At 61.0% G+C, this 11635-nt stretch overlaps 2 non-coding genes across 2 annotated transcripts in view; both read right to left on the reverse strand.

Moving 5' to 3' along the window:
- The window catches only part of LOC142795121 (5.8S ribosomal RNA), a 153-nt gene extending 105 nt beyond the window's left edge, over positions 1-48 (reverse strand). The window contains exon 1 of the ribosomal RNA XR_012892775.1: positions 1-48. This exon is cut by the window's left edge and continues 105 nt beyond it. This is a non-coding gene — a ribosomal RNA (5.8S ribosomal RNA).
- A 1719-nt stretch (positions 49-1767) lies between these two features.
- Positions 1768-3582, reverse strand: LOC142795124 (small subunit ribosomal RNA). Its single transcript, XR_012892778.1, has one exon. It is a non-coding gene; the product is annotated as a small subunit ribosomal RNA (ribosomal RNA).
- Between the last annotated feature and the right edge of the window lie 8053 nt (positions 3583-11635).

Genomic DNA, 11635 nt, shown 5'->3' on the forward strand with positions numbered 1-11635 from the left:
CTGCGTTCTTCATCGACCCGAGAACCGAGTGATCCACCGCTTAGAGTCGTGAAAAAGTGTTTGTTCAATTCCGTACAGTCAAAACCAAACGTTTCTGGCACTCGGCCAAACAGTGGCCAAGAAGGGCGCTTTTCAGCGCACGCTTGGACTCCAAAACTCTGCCGCGCCTTTTTCGGCTGCCGCAAATCGAGCAAACGGTGTGTTTCGGACGGCGTTTCGCTTTCGCTACTTGCGAGTGCTTTCGTGGTCCACCCCTCTATAAATACTCGGGAGGCGTCGAAGCCGGTTCTCCAAGCCGGACCCGTAGGTATCGTTGTGTGCTCGCTCTCATTGGCCCGCCTAACCAGAAAATGCCTGCGGTACACCCATTTGGATAAGAGTGCACGCAGATGCGGGCCTCGACGGCTACACATTTCCTCGGGCGGCCGCCTCCCGGCCTCCGTGGAGCGCGGGATGCACGGTCCCATCGACAAGCCTCTCCCGTTTTTACCGTGGCGTCGCGGTTCACCACGGCAGGCGGGTCGGTCTCCTCCGCATAAAAAGGGGGACCCCCGCTTTTTGTTCCACGAAATCGCACAAGCTTTTTTCGCATCCACGGTTTGCCACCGCACACCAAAATGCCGATCCGGCTGCCTACTTTAGCCAACAGGTGGAGCCAGGCGCGCCGTACTTGCGCGGCACTTCCCACGTCCACCGAAGTCGGTGCCAAGGACCACTTTCGGCGCCGGAGCCGCGTACGAGCCTACTCGAGGCGGAAGAACGAAGCCAGCAAGGGCCTGGCCGCAAGTGCGTTCAATTGTCGGGACGTCCAAGTCCCTCGTTCTTCCGTGCTTCCTCTTTCGGCAAGTCGTTGCGGCACCTTCCCAAAGCGCGCAGACCCGCTAATCGCGACGAGCGCGACGTGGCCGTGCCGCCTTTCCCTCGGCAGCAAGCAAAACGCCTGGCAACGTCGACGCTCCCCTAACCGCGATCTCGCACCGTGTTTCGTGTGGCGAATTCAAAAGCCGGCCGGCGCTGCTGCAACCATTACGGTCGGTACGCATACGCCGCGGAGGGCGGGACGGTCATCGGAGCGTGCGGTTCCTCCATCGAGTACTGCGCACCTCGGCCGTCGCATCGCCGTGCCATGACCGGCCGCGCGTCAACGCGAACCGGTGCCAGCGAGATCCCTCGCCTGCAAGAACCGACCGGCAGCCTCCGTCACCCGAGGACGCGGAGGCGCTTGCCGCGGACGGCGGGACGGTATGCACTGGTGCACAGCGGACCCGTCACATCGCCAGTTCCTTGACCGACCGCCGACGCTTGTGCCGTTCCTCTCGTACTTGGCAGTCGCCGCGCGATTGTCGGGTCTCGTTCTTGCACGCTCGAACGGTCGGGAGGGCACTCGGCTGGCGTTTCGGGAACGCGCAGCCTCGCCTTCTACCGACGTAACCACGACTCGCCGTTCGCGCTCCGCCGCTCCTGTTTACAGTACTAGGCGGTCCCGCAGCGGTCGGGTCGCGCATTTCGAGCGCTTCGAGCCACGGTGCAGTGGCGGGTCGAAAGCCGACCTATGAGTGCGTTGCGCCGTTTGTACCCGCGTCCGCCACCTGGCCGACCGTCCAAGGTCGCGGTGTTGGCGTCCGCTGGGCGCAACAATTTGTCACGGGGTGCCGCTCCACATTCAGGCAGCCCCGTGGGGAAAAGCCGACCCCGCGTCCAAACGGGGTCAGCGGCAGAAAGTGTCGGGCGCAGACGCAGCTGAGGCGCTCACCCTTCACAATCCGTTAATGATCCTTCCGCAGGTTCACCTACGGAAACCTTGTTACGACTTTTACTTCCTCTAAATGATCAAGTTTGGTCATCTTTCCAACAGACCGGCGCAACCGAAAGGCCGCGCCGGACATCGGTCCGAAGACCTCACTAAATCATTCAATCGGTAGTAGCGACGGGCGGTGTGTACAAAGGGCAGGGACGTAATCAACGCGAGCTTATGACTCGCGCTTACTGGGAATTCCTCGTTCAAGGGGAACAATTGCAAGCCCCTATCCCAATCACGAAAGAAGTTCCACGGGTTACCCAGTCTTTTCAGACAGGGATAAAGACACGCTGCTTCCTTCAGTGTAGCGCGCGTGCGGCCCCGGACATCTAAGGGCATCACAGACCTGTTATTGCTCTGTTTCGTGCGGCTAGGAGCCGCTTGTCCCTCTAAGAAGGTTGTAAGGTGCTGGGAACCCCGCACCTATTTAATAGGCTAGAGTCTCGTTCGTTATCGGAATTAACCAGACAAATCGCTCCACCAACTAAGAACGGCCATGCACCACCATCCACCGAATCAAGAAAGAGCTCTCAATCTGTCAATCCTCCCAGTGTCCGGGCCGGGTAAGTTTTCCCGTGTTGAGTCAAATTAAGCCGCAGGCTCCACTCCTGGTGGTGCCCTTCCGTCAATTCCTTTAAGTTTCAGCTTTGCAACCATACTTCCCCCGGAACCCAAATACTTTGGTTTCCCGGAAGCTGCCCGCCGAGTCATTTGAGTAACTCAGGCGGATCGCTGGTTGGCATCGTTTATGGTCAGAACTAGGGCGGTATCTGATCGCCTTCGAACCTCTGACTTTCGTTCTTGATCAATGAAAACATTCTTGGCAAATGCTTTCGCAGTAGTTCGTCTTGCGACGGTCCAAGAATTTCACCTCTAGCGCCGCAATACGAATGCCCCCGTCCGTCCCTCTTAATCATTACCTCGTATTCCAAAAACCAACAGAACAGAAACGAGGTCTTGTTCTATTATTCCATGCAAGTTTATTCAGGCGACTCGCCTGCGTTGAGCACTCTAATTTTTTCAAAGTAAAAGCACCGGCCATCTCGAGGCACACAATGAAGTGCACCAAGAAAGAACCGGCATGATGTTCAGTCCGAGCCGTCGCATCGGGTAGATGCACTACTCGTCTGGAACTGAGATCCAACTACGAGCTTTTTAACCGCAGCAGCTTTAGTATACGCTATTGGAGCTGGAATTACCGCGGCTGCTGGCACCAGACTTGCCCTCCAATTGATCCTCGTTAAAGGATTTAGAGTGTACTCATTTCAATTACGGGGCCTCAAAAGAGTCCCGTATTGTTATTTTTCGTCACTACCTCCCCGTGCCGGGAGTGGGTAATTTGCGCGCCTGCTGCCTTCCTTGGATGTGGTAGCCGTTTCTCAGGCTCCCTCTCCGGAATCGAACCCTGATTCTCCGTTACCCGTAACAACCATGGTAAGCAAGTAACCTACCATCGAAAGTTGATAAGGCAGACACTTGAAAGAAACGTCGCCGGCTCGTGGCCATGCGATCAGCACAAAGTTATCCAGAGTCACCACACAATACGGGCCGAAACCCGATCGATCTTGGTCTAATAAAAGCACCCGTTACCCAAAGGGCTCCAGGCTCACTGCATGTATTAGCTCTAGAATTGCCACAGTTATCCAAGTAGGAAGAAACGATCTAAGGAACCATAACTGATTTAATGAGCCATTCGCGGTTTCGCCTTATTTCGGCATGTACTTAGACATGCATGGCTTAATCTTTGAGACAAGCATATGATTACTGGCAGGATCAACCAGGTAATCGTTCGACTGCGCGTCCGTCCTCGCCTTCGGCGGGCCGGACGCAGTCTGTGTGCGGCGGAGGCCACCTTCAGGCGCCCCAACACGCTTATTTTGCACTCCGAGATGACGGCGTTCGAGCTCGCTACGGCACAACCTTCCCGAAAGACGAGTGGGAGCCGTGCGGCAAGAAGCACGTTCATGCTCGCTCTTTTTCGTTGCATCGACTCGGTCGCGCCGTGCGGGTTGCCCAAGCCCGCTGCACTGTCGGTGGACCGGCCGGAACTAGCAACGGAGCCGAGACTGCAAAGCCGCCAGACGACGGGTCACGCCCGCGTCTTCGGCGCTTTCGCATCTGAATCGCCCGAGGACGACACGGAACACACCTCGATATCGTGGTAAAACGGCACCGTCCGACAACCAGCCCCTAACGCATCAAGCGGATGAGGCTGCAGACGACTGCCGTGGATTCCCCTGGAGCAGACCCGAGGACACGCTTGACGAGGCCGAAGCCCGCCGCATATCAGACACCCGGTCGCTTTCGCGTACGCCGCTCACGAGAACCCCCACATAATAGCAGCGATAAGTACCCAGACCTCCTTGGGCACTAATACGAGCGTACTCGAGAAAATTTCACCGCGGGTGTGCCCCGAAACGTGTGGCACGTTGAGCGTGCCACAAGTCTACGTCGCTCTCAAACCCGCCGAGGTCGTAGAATTTGCGACCCTACTCACGAAATTCCCACCGAGGATACGGCCGCAAACGTACCGCACCTTGGGTAGGCCACGAGTTTGTGCAACACTACGCTGACGGCACAGCACCGAGGTCGTGCGCGCACGCACGGGAAAATTCCGCCGCGGTTTCTGCCGAAAACGTGAGGCACCACGACTCTCCGCAAGTTCGCGTCGACTGCGAAAGACCGAAGTCGTGAACGACGTGTCCGCTACTCGCCGCCGACACGCTGGACACCAAACGTACAACGACTCGACGGCGTCGTAGAGGCCCACGACGCGGTTTTCCTTAACGACGTCTCGGCGTGGCACCGACAGGTTAGAACGGCCGACCAACGTTCCCTGTCCGCCGTTCGGCTCAGTCGAAGGGCTCGGCGACTTCGGCAACGCTGCGAAGCCGCACGGTGACGCACGCCATGTCCCCATTTTTTTTTTTTTTTTTCTTTCTGCGTCTGCCGGGGTGCCCCTATAATAGCAGCGATAAGCACCCAGACCGCCGTGGGTCGCTCGCCCCGGCTGACGTGGTTTTTCGTACTCCTGCGGCGGTCGCCGTCAAGCACGTCCAAATACGCTACTTTCGTGGGCGCATTCACGCTCTTTCGCTTCGCCGGAGTGCCAGCACTCACTCTGCCAAAAACGGCGAACATCCGAGCGGCGGTTCCCACTTTTGCGTCGGCGTCGCAAACCCCGCCCCGGCAGACGAGGTTTGCCGTACTCGTGCGACGGTGGCCGGCGGGCACGTCGAAAGACGCCGATATCGTGCGCGAATTGGCGCACCTTGGCTTCACCGGAGTGCCGCCACTGACTCCTCCAAAAACGGCGAAGATCCGAGCGGCGCTTCCCACTTTCGCATCGGCGTCCCGAACTCCGCCCCGGCTGACGCGGTTTACCGTACTCGTGCGACGGTCGCCGGCGAGCACGTGGAAAGACGCCGATATCGTGCCCGAATCGGCTCCGTTCGGCTTCGCCGGAGTGCCAGCACTGGCTCGGCGAAAGACGACGAACATCCGAGCGACGGTTCTCACTATTGCGTACGCGTCGCAAACCCCGCCCCGGCAGACGCACTTTGCCGTACTCGTGCGACGGTCGCCGGCGAGCACGTAGAAAGACGCCGATATCGTGCCGGAATCGGCCCCGTTTGGCTTCGCCGGAGTGCCAGCACTCACTCGGCCACAAACGGCGAACATCCGAGCGGCGGTTCCCACTTAGCCGTCGGCGTCCCGAACTCCGCCCCGGCAGACGCGGTTGCCGAGCTCGTGCGACTAGCGACCGCGAAGCCGTCTCGCGACGCCGCTTTCGTGCGCGGCTCCCACTGCGACCTGGGTCACCCGAGGTCGACGAGCAAGAAAGAATGTCGAAAAAAAATTTTTTTTTTTTTGCGTCTGCCGGGGTGCCCCTATAATAGCAGCGATAAGCACCCAGACCGCCATGGGTCGCTCGCCCCGGCTGACGTGGTTTTTCGTTTTCCTGCGGTGGTCGTCGTCAAGCACGTCCAAACACGCCACTTTCGTGGGCGCATTCGCGCTCTTTCGCTTCGCCGGAGTGCCAGCACTCACTCTGCCAAAAACGGCGAACATCCTAGTGGCGGTTCCCACTTTTGCGTCGGCGTCGCCAACCCCGCCCCGGCATACGCGGTTTGCCGTACTCGTGCGGCGGTGGCCGGCGGGCACGTCGAAAGACACCGATATCGTGCGCGAGTCGATGCTTCTTGGTCTCGCAGGAGGGCCGCCACTCACTCCTGCAAAAACGGCGAAGATCCGAGCGGCGCTTCCCACTTTTTCGTCGGCATCGCAAACCTCGCCCCGGCAGACGCGCTTTGCCGTACTCGTGCGACGGTCGCCGGCGAGCACGTCGAAATACGCCGATATCGTGCCCGAATCGGCCCCGTTTCGCTTCGCCGGAGTGCCAGCACTCACTCGGCCAAAAACGGCGAACATCCGAGCAGCGGTACCCACTTAGCCGTCGGCATCCCGAACTCCGCGCCGGCTGACGCGGTTGCCGAGCTCGTGCGACTAGCGACCGCGAACGCGTCTCGCGACGCCGCTTTCGTGCGCGGCTCCCATTGCGACCTGGGTTACCCGAGCTCGACCAGCAAAAAAGAAGGTCGAAAAAAAATTTTTTTTTTCTGCGTCTGCCGGGGTGCCCCTATAATAGCAGCGATAAGCACCCAGACCGCCGTGGGTCGCTCGCCCCGGCTGACGTGGTTTTTCGTACTCCTGCAGCGGTCGCCGTCAAGCACGTCCAAATACGCCACTTTCGTGGGCGCTTTCGCGCTCTTTCGCGTCGCCGGTGTGCCAGCACTCACTCTGCCAAAAACGGCGAACATCCTAGTGGCGGTTCCCACTTTTGCGTCGGCGTCGCCAACCCCGCCCCGGCATACGCGGTTTGCCGTACTCGTGCGGCGGTGGCCGGCGGGCACGTCGAAAGACACCGATATCGTGCGCGAGTCGATGCTTCTTGGTCTCGCAGGAGGGCCGCCACTCACTCCTGCAAAAACGGCGAAGATCCGAGCGGCGCTTCCCACTTTTTCGTCGGCATCGCAAACCTCGCCCCGGCAGACGCGCTTTGCCGTACTCGTGCGACGGTCGCCGGCGAGCACGTCGAAATACGCCGATATCGTGCCCGAATCGGCCCCGTTTCGCTTCGCCGGAGTGCCAGCACTCACTCGGCCAAAAACGGCGAACATCCGAGCAGCGGTACCCACTTAGCCGTCGGCATCCCGAACTCCGCGCCGGCTGACGCGGTTGCCGAGCTCGTGCGACTAGCGACCGCGAACGCGTCTCGCGACGCCGCTTTCGTGCGCGGCTCCCATTGCGACCTGGGTTACCCGAGCTCGACCAGCAAAAAAGAAGGTCGAAAAAAAATTTTTTTTTTCTGCGTCTGCCGGGGTGCCCCTATAATAGCAGCGATAAGCACCCAGACCGCCGTGGGTCGCTCGCCCCGGCTGACGTGGTTTTTCGTACTCCTGCAGCGGTCGCCGTCAAGCACGTCCAAATACGCCACTTTCGTGGGCGCTTTCGCGCTCTTTCGCGTCGCCGGTGTGCCAGCACTCACTCTGCCAAAAACGGCCAACATCCGAGCGGCGGTTCCCACTTTTGCGTCGGCGTCGTAAACCCCGCCCCGGCAGACGCGGTTTGCCCTACTCGTTCGACGGTCGCCGGCGAGCGCGTCGAAAGACGCCGATATCGTGCGCTAATTGGCGCTCCTTGGCTTCTCCGGAGTGCCGCCACTCACTCCTCCAAAAACGGCGAAGATCCGAGCGGCGTTCTCCACTTTCGCATCGGCGTCCCGAACTCCGCCCGGGCTGACGCGGTTTACCGTACTCGTGCGACGGTCGCCGCCGGGCACGTCGAAAGACGCCGATATCGTGCCGTAATCGGCCCCGTTTGGCTTCGCCCGAGTGCCAGCACTCACTCGGCCAAAAACGGCGAACATCCGAGCAGCGTTTCCCACTTTCGCATCGGCGTCCCGAAGCCCGCCCCGGCAGACGCGGTTTGCCCTACTCGAGCGACGGTCGCCGGCGATCACGTCGAAAGGCGCCGAATTCGTGCACGAATCGATGCTTCTTGGTCTCGCAGGAGGGCCGCCACTCACTCCTGCAAAAACGGCGAAGATCCGAGTTGCGCTTCCCACTTTTTCGTCGGCGTCCCGAACTACGCCCCGGCTGACGCGGTTTACCGTACTCGTGCGACGGTCGCCGGCGGGCACTTCAAAATACGCCGATTTCGTGGGCGCATTCACGCTGTTTCGCTTCCCCGGAGTGCCAACACTCACTCTGCCGAAAGCGGCGATCATCCGAGCGGCGGTTCCCACTTTTGCGTCGGCTTCGCAAACGGCGCCCCGGCAGACGCGCTCGTGCGACGTACTCGTGCGACGGTCGCCGGCGAGCACGTCGAAAGACGCCGATATCGTGCTCGAATCGACCCCGTTTCGCTTCGCCGGAGTGCTGCCAGTCACGGCGCAGAGAACGGCGAACAAGTGTTTTTTTTTTTTTTTCCTAGAATTTGTGTTATAGAAGGCACATTTGATATCGGACGATAATTTTCAACTTTATCACGCGCACCGATTTTCGTGTAGAGGTTTGCAAGTTTATGGGAATTTCTCCACTTGGAATAATGCGATTTAGTAGTACTACGAGAACTTCATGGATGTACTCAAGGGTACGGGGCAAGTCAGTTACGTCAACACCTGCAGATTTTTTACACTTCAAACTGAAAATTGTTGGTTGTGAGTCCTCGTGTGATATTAAAGGCCGATTCGCTAACACATAGAACAAAGAAAGAAAGGAAGAAAAAACGCCCGCGCTCGCTCAAGAAACCTGGGTTCGCAACAAGTGGCAACAACAAGCAACCGAGCGAGTGCGCCAAAACCCGTGGCGGCCGAACAAACGCGAAGTCCCAACCGCGTCAGCCGGGGCGGCACGGGACAGGAAAAATCACTTCAGCCGGGGCGGCGGGGCACCGAATAAACCTCGTCACCTCGTCGCAGGATAAAAGAGGAAACAAAAAGTCTAAACAGCGTCTGCTGGAGCGAATGCGTAATAAAACAACAACAACAACAAAAAAAAAACACCCGCGCTCAAGAAGTCTGCAATCCTCACAAAAGGCGACTGTGACCGAGCAGCGTCAGCCGGGGCCGTGCGGAAACGGAAAAACCGCGACTACCGGGGCGTCGAGGCACCGAAAAATCCACTTCAGCCGCGGCGAAAAAAAAAACAAAAAGAAAGACGGAGGGGGGGGGGGGAACCACGTCTGCCGGGGCGAAGGAAAAAAAAAAACGCGTCTGCCGGGGCGAGCCCGGGTGCGGCACCACCGGGAAAACTGTGGCAAACAGACATGGCGATCGAGTGAGTGGGCCGCCAGCCAGGCTCAGCCAAAAAGTGCAAAGTCCGAACTGCGTCAGCCGGGGCGGCAAAAACCGCGTCAGCCGGGGCGGCGCAAAAAACCGCGTCTGCCGGGGCGGCACGAAACCGCGTCAGCCGGGGCGGGGCGAAAACTGCGTCAGCCGGGGCGAAAAGAAAAAAAAAAAACGCGTCTGCCGGGGCAAGCCCGGGTGCGGCACCACCGGGAAAACTGTGGCAAACAGACATGGCGATCGAGTGAGTGGGCCGCCAGCCAGGCACAGCCGAAAAGTGCAAAGTCCGAACCGTGTCAGCCGGGGCGACGCAAAAACCGCGTCAGCCGGGGCGGCGCGAAAACCGCGTCAGCCGGGGCGGCACGAAACCGCGTCAGCCGGGGCGGCGCGAAAACTGCGTCAGCCGGGGCGGCGCGAAAACCTCGTCAGCCGGGGCGAGCGAAAAGGGGGGGGGGAACCACGTCTGCCGGGGCGAAAGAAAAAAAAACGCGTCTGCCGGGGCGAGCCCGGGTGCGGCACCACCGGGAAGACTGTGGCAAACAGACATGGCGATCGAGTGAGTGGGCCGCCAGCCAGGCTCAGCCCAAAAAGTGCCAAGTCCGAACTGCGTCAGCCGGGGCGGCAAAAACCGCGTCAGCCGGGGCGGCGCGAAAACCGCGTCTGCCGGGGCGGCGCGAAAACTGCGTCTGCCGGGGCGAGCCCGGGTGCGGCACCACCGGGAAAACTGTGGCAAACAGACATGGCGATCGAGTGAGTGGGCCGCCAGCCAGGCACAGCCGAAAAGTGCTAAGTCCGAACTGCGTCTGCCGGGGCGGCACGAAACCGCGTCAGCCGGGGCGGCGCGAAAACCGCGTCTGCCGGGGCGGCACGAAACCGCGTCAGCCGGGGCGGCGCGAAAACTGCGTCAGCCGGGGCGAGCCCGGGTGCGGCACCACCGGGAAAACTGTGGCAAACAGACATGGCGATCGAGTGAGTGGGCCGCCAGCCAGGCACAGCCGAAAAGTGCTAAGTCCGAACTGCGTCTGCCGGGGCGGCACGAAACCGCGTCAGCCGGGGCGGCGCGAAAACCGCGTCTGCCGGGGCGGCACGAAACCGCGTCAGCCGGGGCGGCGCGAAAACTGCGTCAGCCGGGGCGAGCCCGGGTGCGGCACCACCGGGAAAACTGTGGCAAACAGACATGGCGATCGAGTGAGTGGGCCGCCAGCCAGGCACAGCCGAAAAGTGCTAAGTCCGAACTGCGTCAGCCGGGGCGGCAAAAACCGCGTCAGCCGGGGCGGCGCAAAAAACCGCGTCTGCCGGGGCGGCACGAAACCGCGTCAGCCGGGGCGGCGCGAAAACTGCGTCAGCCGGGGCGAAAGAAAAAAAAAAAAACGCGTCTGCCGGGGCGAGCCCGGGTGCGGCACCACCGGGAAAACTGTGGCAAACAGACATGGCGATCGAGTGAGTGGGCCGCCAGCCAGGCACAGCCGAAAAGTGCTAAGTCCGAACTGCGTCTGCCGGGGCGGCACGAAACCGCGTCAGCCGGGGCGGCGCGAAAACCGCCTCTGCCGGGGCGGCACGAAACCGCGTCAGCCGGGGCGGCGCGAAAACTGCGTCAGCCGGGGCGAGCCCGGGTGCGGCACCACCGGGAAAACTGTGGCAAACAGACATGGCGATCGAGTGAGTGGGCCGCCAGCCAGGCACAGCCGAAAAGTGCTAAGTCCGAACTGCGTCTGCCGGGGCGGCACGAAACCGCGTCAGCCGGGGCGGCGCGAAAACCGCGTCTGCCGGGGCGGCACGAAACCGCGTCAGCCGGGGCGGCGCGAAAACTGCGTCAGCCGGGGCGAGCCCGGGTGCGGCACCACCGGGAAAACTGTGGCAAACAGACATGGCGATCGAGTGAGTGGGCCGCCAGCCAGGCACAGCCGAAAAGTGCAAAGTCCGAACCGTGTCAGCCGGGGCGACGCAAAAACCGCGTCAGCCGGGGCGGCGCGAAAACCGCGTCAGCCGGGGCGGCACGAAACCGCGTCAGCCGGGGCGGCGCGAAAACTGCGTCAGCCGGGGCGGCGCGAAAACCTCGTCAGCCGGGGCGAGCGAAAAGGGGGGGGGGGGGGAACCACGTCTGCCGGGGCGAAAGAAAAAAAAAACGCGTCTGCCGGGGCGAGCCCGGGTGCGGCACCACCGGGAAGACTGTGGCAAACAGACATGGCGATCGAGTGAGTGGGCCGCCAGCCAGGCTCAGCCCAAAAAGTGCCAAGTCCGAACTGCGTCAGCCGGGGCGGCAAAAACCGCGTCAGCCGGGGCGGCGCGAAAACCGCGTCTGCCGGGGCGGCGCGAAAACTGCGTCAGCCGGGGCGAGCCCGGGTGCGGCACCACCGGGAAAACTGTGGCTAACAGACATGGCGATCGAGTGAGTGGGCCACCAGCCAGGCTCAGCCAAAAAGTGCCAAGTCCGAACTGCGTCAGCCGGGGCGGCAAAAACCGCGTCAGCCGGGGCGGTGCAAAAAAAC

The sequence above is a fragment of the Rhipicephalus microplus genome, unplaced genomic scaffold (assembly GCF_043290135.1).
Source record: "Rhipicephalus microplus isolate Deutch F79 unplaced genomic scaffold, USDA_Rmic scaffold_553, whole genome shotgun sequence".
Taxonomy (NCBI): Eukaryota; Metazoa; Arthropoda; class Arachnida; order Ixodida; family Ixodidae; genus Rhipicephalus; species Rhipicephalus microplus.